Source organism: Heterocephalus glaber, unplaced genomic scaffold (assembly GCF_053883595.1).
Source record: "Heterocephalus glaber isolate CG9 unplaced genomic scaffold, H.glaber_assembly_v1.0 deba00001831, whole genome shotgun sequence".
Taxonomy (NCBI): Eukaryota; Metazoa; Chordata; class Mammalia; order Rodentia; family Bathyergidae; genus Heterocephalus; species Heterocephalus glaber.
This window is the reverse complement of record NW_028258491.1, coordinates 1,316,663-1,335,739: the sequence shown is the minus strand read 5'-3', so window position 1 is coordinate 1,335,739 and position 19,077 is coordinate 1,316,663. Positions and strand designations below refer to the sequence as shown.

Here is a 19,077-nt window from a genome sequence, read left to right as displayed (position 1 = left end):
AATGGAATCCATAAATAGATGCAAATAGATTTCCAGGACATGAAAAACTCAACTGAAAATCTTCAAAGCAGAATGAGCCAATGTGAGGACAGAATTTCAGATATAGAAGATAAGATTGCAATTAATGACCAGGAAAAGAAAAATTGATTCAAAATTATAAGGGAACATGAGAAATCAATCCAACAGGTAACAGACGATGCAAAGAAGAATAACATAAGACTGATTGGAGTCAATGAAGAAACAGGAGAGAGTGGAGATGACATAAAAAATCTCTTCACAGAAATAATGGCAGAAAACTTCTCAAGCAAGAGAAAAGAGCTTCACATACAGATAAGTGAGGCATATAGGACTCCAAATAGACTTGATCAAAAAAATCTGCACATAGGCATATAATTGTTAAGCTTCCAGAAACACAACAGAAGAGGAAAGTTCTACAAGGAGTCAGAGAAAAGAAACAAATCACATACAAAGGAAAGCCCATCAGAATCACAGCAGACTTCTCAACACAAACCATCAAGGTTAGAAGAGCTTGGAGTGACATATTCCAAGCCCTAAAAGAAAACAGCCTCCAACCCAGATTGATGTACCCTGCAAAACTATTTTTCAAAATGGATAGAGAAATAAGATACTTTCATGACAAAGAGCACCTTAGGAACTTCGTGAATACCAACCAGCACTCCAAAGAACTTTACAAAATATCCTAGGAACAGACATTGAGGATCACAACCACAGGAAGCAAAGCAGAATGAACCCATCTGGCATGACAAGAAATTGAATGTAAAGCGGGAAAAACCAACAACAACAAAAAAAATCATGGCAATGACAAGTCAATACCTTTCAGTTATAACCATCAATATTAATGGTCTCAATTCACCAATCAAAAGAAATAGACTGGCAGAATGGGTCAAAAAGAAAAATCCAACAATATACTGCATACAAGAAACACACTTAATTCAAAAGGAAGCTCATAGACTGAAAGTTAAAGAGTGGAAAACAATACTCCATGGGACAGGAACCCCCCAAAAAGCAGGAGTAGTTATCCTCTTGGCAGATCAAGTAGATTTCAAACCAACACTGATTAAGAGAGACAAAGAAGGAAACTGCATCCTTGTAAGGGGAACAATCCAAGAGGAAGAGATGACAATCATAAATATTTGTGCACCAAACTCTAGTGGGCCCATCTATATAAAACAAATACTACCAGTCATGAAAAGCCATATATGCACTAATACAATTGTAGTGGGGGACTTCTACACCCCACTGTCAAAAATAGGTAGATCAACTAGACAAAAAATAAGTACTGAAATACTAGAACTCAATCGAACTCTTGAACAAATGAACTTAACAGATGTTTACAGAGACTTCCACCCCACAAAATCAGAATACACATTCTTCTCAGCTGCACATGGGTCATTCTCCAAAATAGCCCACATACTCACAAATAGAACATGTTTAAGTAAGTGCAAAGGAATGGAAGTTATCCCCTGTATATTATCAGACCATAGTGCGATGAAATTGGAGATCCATAGCAAAAGGAACTCAAAAAATTTCATAACCATGTGGAAATTGAACAACACACTTCTGAATAACCAATGGGTCATAGAGAAAATTAAAGAAGAAATCAGACAGTTCCTTCAATTAAATGACAATGACACTACAGCACGTCAGAATCTATGGGACACAATGAAAGCAGTCTTACGAGGGAAATTCATAGCAGTGAATACACATATTAGGAAAACAGAATGAGCCCAATTAAAAAACCTCATGCTGAACCACAAGCTTCTAGAAAAAGAAGAACAGGACAACCTCAGAACTCATACAAGGGAGGAAATTATAAATATCAAAGTTGAAATCAATGCAATGGACACTATGAGAACAATACAAAAAATCAATGAAGCCAAGAGTTGGTTCTTCAAAACAATCAACAAAATTGATAAACCCTTAGCCAACCTTATGAGAAAAGTAAAGAAAGGCCCAAACCCATGCAATTAGGAATGAAAAGGGTGAAATTCCAATAGACCCAGCAGAAATCCAGAGGATCATCCATACTGACTCCCAGAACCTATATGCCAATAAGATGGACAACACAGAAGAAATGGACAGATTCTGAAATATATATGAATTACCAAAGTTGAATGAAGAAGACCTAAAAATTCTGAACAACCCAATATCAACCAATGAAATTGAAAATGTAATTAAAAACTTATCAACTAAGAAAAGCCTGGGCCCTGATGGCTTCACTGCTGAATTCAACAAGACATTTAGAGAGGAACTGCTGACACTACTGTTTAAAATCTTCAATGAAATTGAAACGGAAGCAATACTCCCAAATTCATTCCTGGAAGCAAGCATCACCTTGATCCCCAAAGCAGAGAAAGACCCAACAGAAAAAGAGAACTGTAGGCCAATCTCACTATGAACATAGATGCAAAAATCCTTAATAAGATACTGGCAAACAGAATGCAGAAGATCATCAAGAAGATCATACACCCTGATCAAGTGGGATTCATCCCAGGGATGCAGGGATGGTTCAATATCTGCAAATCAATCAATGTAATACACTATATCAATAGAGCCAAGGACAAAAACCATATGATTATCTCTATAGATGAAGAAAAAGCATTTTGACAAAATCCAACATGCATTTCTCATAAAAACCCTACAAAAAATGGAATAGATGGTCTCTACCTCAAACTGATAGAAGCCATCTATGAAAAACCAACAGCCAATGTCATACTAAATGGTCAAAAACTGAAATCCCTCACACTCAAATCAGGAACAAGACAAGGATGCCCACTATCACCACTCTTGTTCAATATAGTTCTGGAAATATTAGCCACGGCAATTAGACAAGAGAAAGAAATAAAAGGAATAAAGATAGGTAATGAAGAATTCCAATTGTCATTATTTGCAGATGACATGATACTCTATATAGAAGACCCCAAGAACTCCACCAAAAGGCTTCTAGACTTAATAAGCAAATTCAGTCAAGTAGCTAGTTACAAGGTCAACACACAAAAATCAATAGCTTTCTTCTACACAAATGACAGACTCACTGAGAGAGAAATAGGGCAAATAATTCCTTTCAATTAGCATCAAAAAACCTGAAATACCTAGGAATCAGCCTAAAGAAAGAAATCAAAGACCTCTTCTCTGAAAATTATGGCATTCTGAAAAGAGACTTTGAAGATGATATCAGAAAAATGGACATACATCCCCTGCTCCTGGGTAGGAAGGATTAATATAGTGAAAATGGCCATACTTCCAAAACTGCTACATAGACTTAATGCAATTCCAATTGAGATCCCAGCAGCATAATTCATGGACCTTGAGAAAACAACCCAAAACTTCATTTGGAACCAGAAGAGACCCAGAATAGCAAAAGCAATTCTAGGTAACAGAGACATGGCAGGGGGTATCACAATCCCCAACCTAAAACTATACTACAAAGCTACTGTGATAAAAACAGCATGCTACTGGCAAAGAAACAGACTTGCGAACCAGTCGAACAGATTAGAAGATGCAGAAACAACGCCAGACACACTCAGCCATCTCATCTTTGACAAAGGAACCAAACACCCTCACTGGAGGAAATTTAGCCTCTTTAATAAATGGTGCTGGAAAAATTGGGCTTCAACTTGCCAAAGATTAAAACTAGACCTATATCTCTCACCATGCACTAAACTAAAATCAAAATGGATTAAAGATCCAAATATTAAAATAGAAACTCTGAACCAGTTGGAACAAAGGTTAGGTAGAACCCTTGAAGACATCGGTGTAGGAAAACATTTTATGAACCAAATCTCAGTTGCCTGTGAACTAGCACAAACAATCAACAAGTGGGATCTCTTCTTATTAAAAGGCTTCTGCACAGCAAGAGAAACCACCAGCAGTGTGAAGAGACAACCCACAATGTGGGAAAAAAAATCTTCACCTGCTCTTCCTCAGACAAAGGTTTACTATCTCGAATCTAAAAAGAACGTAAAAAAATCAGACCTCCAAAATTTAAAGACCCAATCTGAAAATGGGCATCTGAAATGAACAGACATTTCTCAGACAAGGACATAGAAATAGCAAATAAATACATGGCAAAATGTTCAACATCACTGGTCATTCGAGAGATGCAAATAAAAACAATGCTGAGATTCCACTTCACTCCAGAAAGAATGACTGCTATCATGAAATCAACCAATAACAAATGCTTTGGGGGCTGTGGGGAAAGAGGAACCCTGCTCCACTGCCAGTGGAAGTGTAGACTGGTGCAACCACTGTTGATATAAGTATTGAGATACCTCAAAGAACTAGGACTGGAAGTCTCATTTGACCCTGCTATTCCACTGCTGGAGATCTTCCCCAAAGAATTAAAAGAATCATACCACAGTGATATATGTGTGCCCATGTTCATAGCTGCACAGTTTGTGATAGCTAAAACTTGAAAACAGCCCAAATGACCATCAACTGGAGACTGGATAAAGAAAATGTGGTTTTTTAATAAATGGAGTACTACTCAACCATAAAAAATGAGAAATTAGAGACATTTATAGCTAAGTGGATGCACATTGAGGTGATACTCTTAAGTGAAATAAATAGGACATACATGAATAAATACCAAATAGTTTCTCTGGTGTGAGAAACTGAAAGTGCAAATAAGGACTAAATGTATAATAGGTCATGTGAAATAGGAAGAAAAGGGGCAAAGGGGAAGGAAGTGTTAGGGCTGAGGAAAGGATAGAAGGGAATGGGATTAATATGAGAAAATGGAAAAATAGGAACAAAATCTTTGTAAATAGGGAGGAATTGAGGGGTGGAAGGGAGGGCTGGGCCAGGGTGAAAAATAAGAACCAAGAGAGACTATGTAAAGGTGCAAATTTCCAATGATGAATGTCATTATATTATATATCTAAAATGTACCAATGATTAGAATGTATAATTGATAATCTAAAATAGGAAGAAAAGTTCCAAAGGGGTAGGGGTAGTGGGAGGGGCAAGGCAAAGGAAATAAGGGAAAGTAAAAATGATGAGAAATGGAAAAAATGGAAATAAAGTCTTTGTAAATAGGGAAGGGTGGAGGGGGTGAAGGGAGGGCTAGGAATGGGGAAAAATTAAGAAAGAAGATGTATCATGTAAAGGTACAATTCCCACTGAGAAATTTAATTGTGTTGTATACCTACAATGTATCAATAAAAGAATTTAACTAACTAAAAAAAAAAGTTCCCAAAGGGTAACTCAAGGGCTGAGGATTTAGCTCAGTGTTTCCTGTGTCTGCCTCTAAAGCTCAAGGTTACTGAGTTCGGTCCCCAGTACCAAAAAAAGAAAGTAACTCAAATTATAGCTCACAGCAAATTTTATATGAAATTTAGGAATTTATCATTAAAATATCTTATTTTGTTATGAGTGTAGCTATTTTGTCATGCATGTAGAATATCGCTATGAAATGTAACTAGGTGATTGTTACATAAGTAACAATTACAGAATTTAAAATGCAGTAACATATTCACTTTCATTTTTATTTCTTATACACCTGACTTTTTATTGTGATTTTTAACTATCAATTTTGCATATATTTATCTGTCTACCTATTGGATTTCTTCAATATTAGAAAGAGATTATTGATGTGGATATTATTTTGAGCTGGAAAATGAATATCATGGGATATTTAACATGTTAATGTCCTCTAAACTTTAGATTCCAGTAGCAGTGTACTTCTGTTCTAAAAACCGAAATATCTCTGGAAATGAATAATATTCTTTTTGAAAAAAATCACCATAGATGGACAATAAAGTAATTTGGGCTAATTTTCAAATATTTTAAATTGAAAAATTTCCATAGAGTATATTTGCACTAACTACATAATAAAATTTGTCCAGGTGATATTATTGAAAAGATGCAGAACATGCTGATGTCTCTACATAGAATAGGTCTTCAGATCACCCTGGATGGAGGGGCACAACCTCATAGCAGTGACTGAGTTCATTCTCCAGGGCATCACAGATCACCCTGAGCTGCAGGCTCCACTGTTCCTCCTGTTTCTTGTTGTCTACTTGACCTTGCTGCTGAGCAACCTGGGCATGATCATCCTCACCCAGGTGGACCTTAGGCTGCAAACTTCCATGTACTTTTTCCTCAGACACCTGGCTTTCACTGATCTTGGCTATTCTACAGCTGTGGTACCCAAAATGCTGGTAAATTTTGTGGTGGATCAAAATACAGTCTCCTATTATTTTTGCACTACACAACTGGCTTTCTTTCTTCTTTTCATTATTAGTGAGTTTTTTATTCTGGCTGCAATGTCCTATGACCACTATGTGGCCATCCATCACCCTCTCCTCTGTACTGTTATCATGTCACCAAGAGTGTGTTGGGTATTAGTGGGGATTCTCTATCTCTACTACACATTTCTGTCTCTGCTCTTTCTGTAAAAATTTTCACTTTGACTTTCTCTGGATACAATGTGATTAATCATTTCTACTGTGATTGTATTCCCTTGAGTTCTTTGCTCTGCTCAAATAGTCATGAAGTTGAATATATTATAATGGTTTTTGCATCTCTCAATTTGATTTCCCCTCTTCTCATTATCCTTGTGTCCTACCTGCTCATCTTTGTGGCCATTCTCAGGATGAAGTCTGCAGAGGGTAGGCACAAGGCCTTCTCCACCTGTAGGTCCCACCTGACCATAGTCATCATGTTCTATGGGATGCTAATATTTATGTATGTGCAGCCCAAGTTGAGTCACTCCTTTGACAGTGACAAAGTGGCTTCTATATTTTACACCCTGGTCATCTCCATGTTGAATCCTGCTCTTCATAGGACATAGAAAAACATATGCAAATATTGTTCTTTAAAGGCATGTACAGGGTAAGTCTAGCAATACCATTGCTTTCCTCCATAGATTGGCTCCATTTATCTTTAAGTTTGGACATTTGGGTATGACTTAAATTTCAAAATGGTATAAATGCATCAGTGAACAAGGCATTTTAAAACTGCCTTCCTTGAGGCAGAGGTGTCAATTTTAGTGTAGCATTCAAAGAATTTTTCTAGTACATTATAAATGTGTGGTCTATCAATAAAGCTGGAATGCTATGTGGGAGTGCAAAGGAGTAGTCGGCACAGAAGATGAGAAAAAAGGCCTTTTTTGTTCTTTGAGGTACAGGGGATTAATCCTACAGCCTTCACACTAAGCTACATCCACATCATTTACCTATTTCTCTGTTTCCTTATTTTGAGACAGATTTTTCAAAAGTCTTTGATTTGTTCAGGTGGGACTTGAATTTATGATCCCCTTTCCTCAGTCTCTCATAGTGCCAAAAATTTTGGGGGGTATTCTCATTAATAACAACAAAGTTTCCTATATCTGGGTATGATTTTTGTATCTGTCCCTCTGTTTTGTGTGTGCATAATGTTACTATTTAAGGCTTTGTATACTCCTGGGTGGCTGTGTTACAATCAGACTTGATTGCATTTTCAAGAGGTTCATTTTATCAGAATGATCACAAAGAATATGTCATACAGTCATACTCAAGTGTTCTAAGTAGATATGCTAATATTGTGATCTTAGCATACATTGATTTTCTCATTAATGACTTTATGTTCATATATTAACCTGATAGAGTCTTTTCACTCAACAAAATGTGCTATGCAGGAAGCCATAGGTCCAGCGCAACATGCAGTTTTGTGTAATTTAGTTTACATATATATGTGAGTGAAAGCACAGAGTAAATACACATTAAAATATGAATAAAATATTATTTGAAGAATCAAAACCCGTGTATATTTTCATCTAGTAATAAAAATTACTAATGAGTTAGGCAATAGATATCTAATTCATTTTGATGAAAATATACTGCACAATTTATTTGTTCATATATACAACACAATATTATAATTTCCTAAAAAAATGCATCCTGCAATAATGGAATTGAAGTGTTATATTGAGGAGACACTCAGTGAAATAAATAGGACAGACGTGTAAATATTAAATGGTTTCTCTGGTGTGAGACACTAAAAGTGTAAATAAGGATCAAAAGTCATAATAGATTATGTGAAATAGGAAGAAAAGGTCCACAGGGGAAGGGAAGTGGGAGGGGTTTGGGAAGGTAAAGAAGGGAATGGAATTGTTATGGGAAAATGAAAAAAATAGAAACAAAGTCTTTGTAAATTGGGAAGGGTGGAGGGGTTGAAGGGAGGGCAGAGCAATAAGGAAAAAATAAGAACCAAGATATATTATGTAAAGGTAAATGTACCAATAAAATTGATTTTAAAAAAGAAAGGTTAATATTAGTTGTTGGTGGGTATGGAAATATGTAAATTAATATGTTTTAAATTACTCTTTATTTTCCAAAATTACTTCCACCAATTATCACTGTTACAATAGTTATTTTCTAATACTTTAAATTTGAAGTATGCATATGGGATTTAATTACTGTAATATACTTTTTCCAAAATAAATGTTATTCAGAATTTCCATAGATCTCAAATAGTGTGCATAAATACAATGATATATGCTTAGGTATAATAATACGTCATATTTATTTAATTTTAAAAGTCAATAAACATTTTATAATTTGTATATATATATTAAAAATTTTAAATTTTTTCCCTTGTATACATACTTTCCAAAATTCAGATTGGCAAATAAGTGAAATAATTGCTAAGATAATAGGAGAAAATAGAATGTAATATCTTACACAATGCTTCATCAATTTCAATAAAATTAAGAATAAGAAATTAAATAAAAAGTCCTGGGACTCTATGAATATCTGTAATAAGCCAATGCATAGTATTGTTCTCTCCAGGCAGAGAATCACAATTAGACAAACCTTTCCTCTTGTAAGAGTCTTTATTAGGACTCAAGTTGCAGCATAGAGGGGAATAGTGTACAGTCTATGCCTACTAAGGACTTTGGGGAGGTTGCTTTTAAAGGAGTAAAAAAATCAGATTCTGAATGTGCACCGTCTGATTTTCACTGTGGTCATGGGTAGGAGAGAGCTACCATGCTGACGGAAGGGTAACCAGGCTGAGTGCAATGCATGTGGGGAAGCCATGGATGAAAAACAAAGAAGTACCTCTTGGGGCATGTTGCACCTTTTGCTTGTGGCTTACTAGAATGCTAGCTCTGCTTTCGATTTACAGACTGTCTTAGCCAATATTCACATGGTTCCTTCCTCACTTGTTAAAATTGAATTATGGTTGCTAAGATATATAATACTTACCTTTCCTAAACTTGCAAAGGACTGCCCCGCCGAGTGTTTGTGTGTACACATGTGTGTGATTCAGAACAGGAAAGAGCCTTAAAAACAATTGCAAAGTAATAAAACTTAATTCATTTCTTGGTAAAATTTTTAAATTTTACACAATAACGATCATAAATATAATAAAATAACACATTTTGGAATTTGGAAAATAAGAACAATTTTCATGTTTGAATTAATAAATAAGAGGCCTGAAACCCATTGATTCATAGATAAGTTCATTTTCAGAAAAATCACAAAATGATAACTATCTTATAGATTATGGCTATAATTTTAAAATAATTTGAAAATGTAAATGTAAATTTATATGATAATTTTTAAAGATCACAAAATAGACAAATTCTTAAAAGTGTGTGCTATTAATTCAAGATGAGTAAAAGATAGAATAAAGAAAATATTTCCACTGTATTAATGGAAATATAAAAGTTTTAGGTTTTTGAGAAAAAATTTGAATTTTTTCAAATATGAAGAATTCACATTTGAATTCTATGAAGAAAAATTAAGAGAAAACTACATTTAAATTAATTATCATGGATAAGGCCACAAACATACACCTAGGTGAAAAGAAACCTAGTCTTTGACATTCACTATTTTATAAATTAATGTAAGACATGTCAGGTGCAGTGACACAAGCCCTGAATCCCAGCTACTCCTGAAGCTGAGGCAGGAGGATCACAAGTTCGAAGGCAGCATACCAACAAGGAAAGACACTTTCTCAATACAAAATTATTTATTTAAATTATTACTTATTAAAATTATTCATCCTTTTTTAATAAATGATGAGGATATATCTCAGTGGTAGAACAACACATGGTTTGATCTGTAGTATTGTGAAATAATGTGGAAAATGGAGGAGGATATTAAACACTCATTCTTAAAATTATCATCTAGTGCTGTCAAAATTAGAGTTAGAAAATGGAGGGCAAATAAAATGTTTCTGCTCTGGTGTTGGGAGTCTAAGATTAGAAGAAATTTTGAGAAATAGTTTGTAAGTTTCTGATATGTTTATACACGCTGTAAAGTCAGGGAATATTGCCCAGCTATGTGAATTACCAGGAACAAGTCCAAAAACACTCTACCAGATGAAAAACAATGTACAGGAAATGGGATTCACTACCATATCATGGAATTTTATTTAAAATATCAAAATATATAAAGTGTGATTCACTTGTATGTGAATGATGAGCAGTAAATGATGGTTGCTGCCAGTAACAGAGGGAACTTGACATTTTTTATCAATACTTCAAAGAGGACAGTGGTTCAGAAAGTTTCAACTTATAAATATGATTTATATAGCATAATGAAATAAACACTAATGTGAGTATACAAATTCAGTTGAACTCTGACATGATATTCATTAGAAAACCTAAGCACATTTTAATTTCAGAAAATAATAGTAATTTTAAAAATATTTTCCAGAAATGTAAGGTTAATAGAAACCATTGATTTATTATATATACACAGATACATATACCCATAATCACACACATAAATACAAGCTGTGTAATTTACACATATACACTATTTTGACTATTCCTAATTTAAAATTTTTGTAAGCCAATGTCATGAATTAAAAAGACATCCATTGCATATAATAGACACACAGTTGTCACAGAAGGATACAAATTATATGGCCAAAATTTCATGTAATATATAATTAATACTGTTAAACGAACAATTTAGAGGCAATTACATTTGCAATGTCTTATAACCACAAGATATATCTAGTTCTACAACGTTGCCTTCAGTACAAAGTATCTATTGATTCTTCTTTATTCCTCACTATTTTCTAGTCCAGCTAATCTGTTTACCACGTGGATGTATACACCTATTCTCAATATTTCATATGAAGGATTCATAGTAAAGGCTAATTTTGTTGCCTGACTACTTTGAATTAGTACGGTTTCAAAATTCCTTCCTGTTAAACTATATATCGGTAATTCATTTCTTTTGAAAAATAATTCATTGTGTTTAACCTAAAATCTATTCTTTTAATATATTCATATGTGCAATACCATGCTATTAATTTCAGGAGCAATATTCTATAGCAGCTCTCCAGAACTATTTTGTTTTCATAATTGGGTCTTCATCCCTCTTTATTAGCAACTCCTTCCACTTCAAGTACTTTGAAACCTCCATTGCCTTTTTTGAGTTGATGTGATTGAACATTTCATGTTACTCATATAATTAAAATCATGAAATATTTTTCCTGTGACTGGTTAGTTTTACTTAATATAATTTTTTTCAGGTTCATTTATATTTTCACATATTACATGATAACTATTTTTAATGCTGAACAAAATTCCATTGTTTGTACCTATTTTATTTGTCAATGTCTCTATGGAATGCTATACACTTGTTTCAATATATTGATGATTTTTAATTATGCCATATGAAGATAAGGGTATTAATATTTCTTTGAGAAGATATTACCAATATTTTAGATAAATATTCACAGGTGAGACTGCAGAAATATAAAATACATACATGTATGCAAAATGTCATGATTACAAATTGTCCCTGACAATTAGCGAAAAATCTCTAGGCATTTTATTGAGATCTCAAATGATTTAGGGATGAAAATATTGCTTGGCGACTCCATAAGGGTAATGGAAAAAGTTTAAAAATACATAAATTGTTCCTGAAATGCCTATGTGAAGGAACACATTGGAAATCAAAAGAGATGTTTTAATACAGGTAACAAAGACACATCGCTTCATGTGGTGCCAGACATTTCACTGCCTGCAGTCACGTTCACATTTAGCAATGACCGTCATCTAAGGTAGGCTGTCATCTCTGATTCAGTTTCTGGGTCTTTCAGTAGCACACAATGCCTAAGAACTAATAGGAATTCTCTATTTTAATACAAAATTTTGAATTTGACACCTAATCTGAGATATAAAATACACATAATCATCTCGGAATCACACATAGTGCATGTTTTTTAGATCGTAATTAAACACAAAGTATTATACCTGATGGATGACAGAAATAAGAGATGATAAAACATGATTTTTTTAATTATCAGAACGTGAAATGCCAGGGATTTAGTCTCTCATTCTGACATAATTCAAATCTTTAGTTACTTTTGGCTCTAGACACTGTGATTTACTGAAAAATAACTTAACCCTCAATAAGGATATAAATGAATATAGAAATGTGATTCGAGACAGATGTCTTGAAGGAAAATGTTTTTTTCACTGTGCATTGTCTTTTGTAAAGTACTATTTGAATCTCAGGAGACTCTTCAGGAGTCACTTTTATGCTAATAACAAAATCTTAGCTTTGCATTCGGTTTGGATTTATCATTGAATTCCAAAGTTGGTGAGAGAAAACATTTTTCATCTTTCCTTATTTACAAGAAAATTGATACTTTCTATGTGAATTTCAATTTTTAATTTTCATGGTTGCAAACAAGCAAAAACAAAAATAGAGAATGTGAAATAGAAAAAGTCTAAAGGGGAAGGGGTAGGGGAAAAGAGAGAAAGAAAAGGAAAAGATATGAGAAATGGAAACAAAGTCTTTGTAAATATGGAGCAGGGAAGGGATTGCAGGAAAGGCAGGGGCATGGGGAAAAAATAAAAACCAAGATATATTATATACAGTCACAATTTGTAAATAGGGAGAGGTGAAGTGGTTGCAGGGATGGCAGGGGAATGGGGAAAAATAAGAACCAAGATATGTTTTGTAAAGTTACAAATTCCCAATGATGAATGACAGCATATTGTATACCTAAAATGTACCAATAAAATTAATGAATAAAGAAAAGTACCAATTAACTTGAAGAATAAAAGGCAGGGATTCTGTTTCTTATTCTGAGGCTTTCAAATCTTTAGACTGCCTCACATATCACTTATTTAAAATATTTCTGTAATGTACTCTGATTTTTAAAATATTTAATGCAACTAGGTTTCTATACTCAGAGCAGGGGAGGATATCAGGTAGTGGGTCACATATGTGTAAATGTTGCATAGTTTCTCTGATGTGAGAACCTGAATGTGTAAATAAGGATCAAACGGTAAAATAGTGTGAAATAGGAAGAAAGTGTTCAAATGGGAAGGTGCACAGAGGATGGAGGGAGGGGGAAGGCAGAAAGGAAAAAGGAAAATAATGAGAAAAGAAAGATTAAATGGAAACAAAGCTCTTATAAATTGTGGAGAGCGAAGGGTTGAAACAACCCTGAAAGACTCCTAAGCCCCTTGAGATTCTTGAGTCAGATAAGAACATACTGAGCCAGGATATGAAACTGGTACAAAAACAAGGATGTTGACTTTTAAAGAAAACAACGAATATAGAAAGGATTTGAATGTCTGCTAGACAAGAAAGTAACATTCCCGGAATTGTAAAGATATATTTGACCTTTTCTCTGTAAAAATAATTAGTCACGAGATCATGAGGGGAGGAAGGGAGGGAGGCTGTGGGTAATGAAGGAGGATATATAAAAGGCTCAATAAAGTGGGAAGGAGAAGGCCCTCGCTCTCTCCTCCTTTTCTTTTCTCTAGAGTTTGTGTTGTTTTTCTTAATCCTCACCCCTCTCCTCAGGTACTGTTCGTTTAGTGACCACTGGCTCTGTCAATAAATAACAAGGGGAAAAGGGATAGAAAGGAGGCGAGAGGAATGGGAAAAATAAGAATCAAGATATGTCATATACAGGTAAAAATTACACATAGTGAATGTGATTATCAAATTGAATGTGATCATCTAAATTGCACCAATAATCTTAAGTAATGATAAGAATTATTGTGAATTAGTGAAGTGCAAAATACATGTAATCAATTTTAAACACATTTTATAACTTTTGTTTGCTTATACTTTTCTTAGAGAAGGCTGTCATACAATTTTCACCATAGATTACATCATTTCACTTTATTTCATTGATTTAGAATGCATTGTTGCACACAATATTTTCCAGAGGTCCTAGTAATGTGCCCTTTCCCTGTTCCCTACATTTGGCACCCATTGTGGACATGAATCAGATCCATGGGTGAACTTGCCTGTGAGACAATCTTGGAGTAAAAGAGACAGCACATGGATCTCTCAGGACAATTTCCAAACTCAGATGAGGGGCACTGGTGGTAAGTGTGTCCAGCTGGGGGTAATTTTCTATCTTCGCTGAGTTACAAATATGGGTCAGTCTCTGTCATCAGAGCAGTGTAACTTTGCCAAATTACTTAAGTCGCTGTTAAACAAGCTATGTATCCGGTATCAAAGGATACTGTGATAGATTTGTTAAAAGATGCACAAATGTACATCCCATCTTTTCCCCAGGAAGGGACAACTAATCTAATAGCATGGGAACGTGTAGGTAACGTTCTCCATAAACCCCGGTGAAGGGGTGATCGTCTTTCTCTCTAAACACTACCCACTTGGGCTTTAGTCCACTCTGCTCTCAAATTCTCTCCCCCACCCACCCTCTGGCCACACTTCCCCCTATTTGGCTTCTTCTCCAGTGTGCTTTCATCTCACAGTGGCTTCTGCTCCACCACCACTGTGTGCTGAGGAAGACCCTAACTCTCTAGCCCCTCAGCCTCCTCAGGTATCTCACAAAGCTCTAGCTGCCCCTCTTGTGAAGCCCACTTCCGGGGACACTCCCTATCACTGTACCCTGCAAAAGGCTGATATCATGTTGTGGCAAAGAGGAGTTGAAATGATCTTAGACTCCATTGCATTGATTTCTGCCCTAATCTTTATAATTTCCTCTCTTGTATGAGCTTTGGATTTGTTATGCTCTTCTTTTTCTAGGAGCTTGAGGTTCTGCATTAGGTTATTTATCTGAGTTATCTCTGTTTTCCTAATATGGGCATTCACTGCTATGAATTTTCTGCATAGGACTGCATTCATTGTGTCCCATAGATTCCTATATGTTGTACTGGCATTTTCATTTACTTGTAGAAACTGTTTAATTTCTTCTTTAATTACTTCTGTGACCCATTGGTTGTTCAAGAGGGTGTTATTCAGTTTCCATGTGTTTGTTGGGGTTTTGTGGTTTCTTATGTTATTGAGCTCCAATTTTATTGCACTATGGTCTGATAATATACAGCAGGTAGCTTCAATTATTTTACCTTTACTTAGATATGTCCTATGAGCTAGCATGTGGTCTATTCTGGAGAATGACTCAGGTGCAGCTGAAAAGAATGTGTATTCCAATTTTGTGGGGTGGAACACTCTGTAAACATCTATTTGTTCAATAGCTTGGTTCAGTTCTAGAATTTCCTTGTTAACTTTTTGTCTAGATGATCTGTCTATTTGTGATAGTGGGGTATTGAGGTCCCCCACTACAACTGTGACAGTGTTTATTTGGTTTTTCATATTAATATTTGTTTTGCATAGTTGGGGGCATTCGTATTTGGTGCATATATATTTAGGATTGTCATCTCTTCCTCTTGGATTGTTCCCTTCACAAGGATGTAGTGACCATCTTTGTCTCTCTTAATTAGTTTTGGTTTGAAATCTACTTTGTCTGCAAATGAGATTGCTACCCCTGCTTTCTTCTGGGTTCCTGTGGCATGGAAAACTTTTTGCCATCTTTTTACTTTCAGTCTATGAGTTTCTTTTTGAGTTAGGTGTGTCTCTTGCCTACAGCATATTGTTGCATTTTCCTTTTTATTCCATTCTGCCAGTATATTTCTTTTGATTGGTGAATTGAGGCCATTAACATTGATGGTTATAATTGATAGATATTGATTTATCCTTGTTGTGATGTTTTGCTGTTGTTGGCTCTTTCATTTCTTATTTTTCCCCCTTTCCCTTTAGTGTCTTACCTTGCCTGGTGGCTTCCCTCTGTTGGGCCTCATGAACTTCTGACCACTGCTTTTTTCTAGGATATTGTTTAGAATTGCTTGTAGTGCTGGTTTGGTGTTCATGAAATTTCTCAGGTGTTCTTTGTCATGGAAGTATCTAATTTCCCCATCAACTTTGAAAGATAACTTTGCAGGATACAGCAGTCTAGGTTTGAAGTTATTTTCTTTTAGGGCTTGAAATACTTCACTCCAGGCTTTCCTTGATTTGAGGGTTTGTGTTGAGAAGTCTGCTGTGATTCTGATGGGCTTTCCTTTGTAGGTGATTTGTTTCTTTTTTCTAACTGCTTGTAGGATTTTGTTTTTCCGTTGGGTTTCTGGGATCTTGACTCTTATATGTCTAGATGTAGATATTTTGATCATGGCTTGTTGGAGTTCTATATGTCTCACTTATCTGTATTTCCAATTCTCTACCTCTGTCTGGAAAGTTTTCAACTATTACTTCTGTGAACAGTTTTTTTATGTCAATTGTGCTTTCTTTTGTTTTTTCATGGACTCCTATCAGTCTTATGTTATTCTTCTTTGCGTCTTCTAGCAGTTGTTGGATTCATTTCTCATGGTCCCTTACTATTTTTAAGAAATTTCTATTTTCATGGTCTCTAACCATGTTCCTGTCTTCTATATCTGATATTCTATCTTCAGATTCCCTTAATCTACTGCGGATACTTTCAGTGGTGTTTTTGATCTCCTGAATATCTGTTTGAATCTGTTTCATGGATTCCATTTCTTTCTTATGTTGGCCAATCATGGTTTTCACTTCTTTCTTATGCTGGGTATTCATGTCTTCCAGAATGTTTCTGAGCTCATCTATTTTTTTATCTCTTTCTGTTCTAGATCCTCTAATTATGTCTTTCACTCTGCTCACCATCTCCACAGATATCTGGGAGATTATTTCTGTTTTGAATTTTTCTAGATCCTCATTCATCTGTTTTGTTACTTCCTGTGCTATCAGTTCAGGGTATCCAGGTGGTTGGTTATGGGACTTTTCCATCTCATTTCCCCCAGGATTTACCCTTGGTGGAGTGGAAGTCTGAGTTTGTGCCTTGCTTAAATGTCTTCTCATTTTTGTTTTTGGTACTGTGCTTGGTTTAACTCCTGTGTTGATCGTTTCAAATTGCTTATTGTAGGTATCTTTGTTGCTTGTAATCAGAACCCTTATGGAATGATTACTTCTCAGAGGTGTCTTCCAGATATAGCTGGTCGTTAAGTTTTGAGTCTCTAATGACTTTAAGCTATCTCACTTTCCTTATGCTAGGAAGGTTCACTGACTAGATCAATACCCATACCTTAGCCCAAGTGATACAATCAGCAACACCATTGCATGAAGTACATCTTTAAAAATGACATTTTATGGTAGTTATTAATCTATCACCTTTAGCTGTGTGAATTAAATCAAGATCGAGGACAAACCCAACATATAGTGAATAAACTCTTCAATATAACAACTTTAGCCTTTGGGATGGGGAGCTAGAAGGGGTTGGGAAGAGAGGGATAGATGGGAAGAAGAATAGGGGAATGTTAGCAGTGTGGTCAGAGGACACAGGTGAGAAGGAAAAAGAGAATAATAGGAAAAAAAAGAAATCTGAATGAGGACCAAAACAGGGTCAAAAAGGGAACATGAACAATGTGAGAGAGCAAAAGAGTGAGTGTAAGAGAGAGAGAAAGGAAAGAGAAAAGAAAGAAGAAAAGAAAAAAAGGCGAGAAAAACAAATATGTGCAAAGAGTAGGGAAAAATTAAAGATAGGAGCAAAAGAAAAGAAAAGAGAAAAAAACAAAATAATAAAACTAATTTTGGGAATAAAAAATAACAATGAAGATGAAAGGCCTCTTTCAGGGTATGTCTCTGCTGTCACAATAGACAATGTGGGTAGCAGTGTGCAGATATAAGTCAATGAGTCTCACCAAGCTAGTTGCAGACCCATGAGATTCAGGCAGATTTCTGGCTGAAGTCCCAAGTTGAGCTCCCTGTCCTCCCATAGGGTTGAACTCTGCAGAGTTCTATTGCAGGTTCCAGCTGCTCTTACCCTGAAGATAGTACCAGTCTTGATAGGAGGTGGAGATGACTCCAACTTACCCAGTACAGTGGTCTGGTGGTCCGGTGTCCTCTGCATTTTTGTAGTGTGGAACCAGGTGGCTGTAGAGGGGAGCGGGGGTGGGGGGTGTCCAGTGGATTGCTGCTGGGGTGTGGGCTGATTCGTCACATTCTGTGCAACTTGCGATGTTGCTGCTGGATCTGCAGACCTGCCCGTCTGCAGAAGGCTAATTTGGCATGTTCTGAACGACTCACGACATTGCTATGGCATCCTGGGGTTTCATCTTAATATCATAATTTTCAGTAAAACCTTTCTTAAAATTCTTAAACAAGCATTTTAAAACAGTAGGATGAGATATTCCTGTCCTCAAGATCGGGTGATCAGAGTGTTGATATGTGTATAGGTACCCTTGTACAGAGATGCAAGACAAACAAAGGAGGATGGCCATCAGAGATGAACCATACAGATGCCTGTCTGGGTGCATGACCAGCACTTTCAGGACCATCCAGACATGAGGGTGTATTCATCTTGTGATGAGTGCACCCAATTAGGCCTTTGCTAGATGAGTCCACACAATCGCAGATAAGGCCCAGAAACATCTGTAGCCGCAGAGGGATATTTAAGCACAGAAGTGCCCCCCCCTTTAGTCATGGACACAGATGGAACAGCCTATGGTTTTCAGCCTATGTTTTTTTGCTGTTCATTCACATTCAGTCTCACATTCACACACAGTCATTCAGAGGGTAAACATTCCTGCCCCCCTGGGATGGCCTTAACTCAATTTTCACCAACAAGATTACAAACACACTGCTGGGACCTCAAAAGGACCCTACCAAATGGAAATGTGATATTCCCAAACAAAGGGTAATCAGGCCCTTCTTCTGACTTGCATCAGGAAAAAAAATGAAAATTGAGAATCTCAGGCATTTCCCAGGGTGGCCTGCCATATCCAAAGTCAGTCAAACAGTCACTCACTGAGATCCACCTCTCTCATTCTGG

The 19,077-nt window shown here is 35.8% G+C and overlaps 1 pseudogene; it reads left to right on the top strand.

Annotated features, from left to right (window-relative positions):
- The first annotated feature begins 5,936 nt into the window (after positions 1-5,936).
- Positions 5,937-6,814, top strand: LOC147820629 (olfactory receptor 8K3-like; annotated as a pseudogene).
- The last annotated feature ends 12,263 nt before the right edge of the window (positions 6,815-19,077 follow it).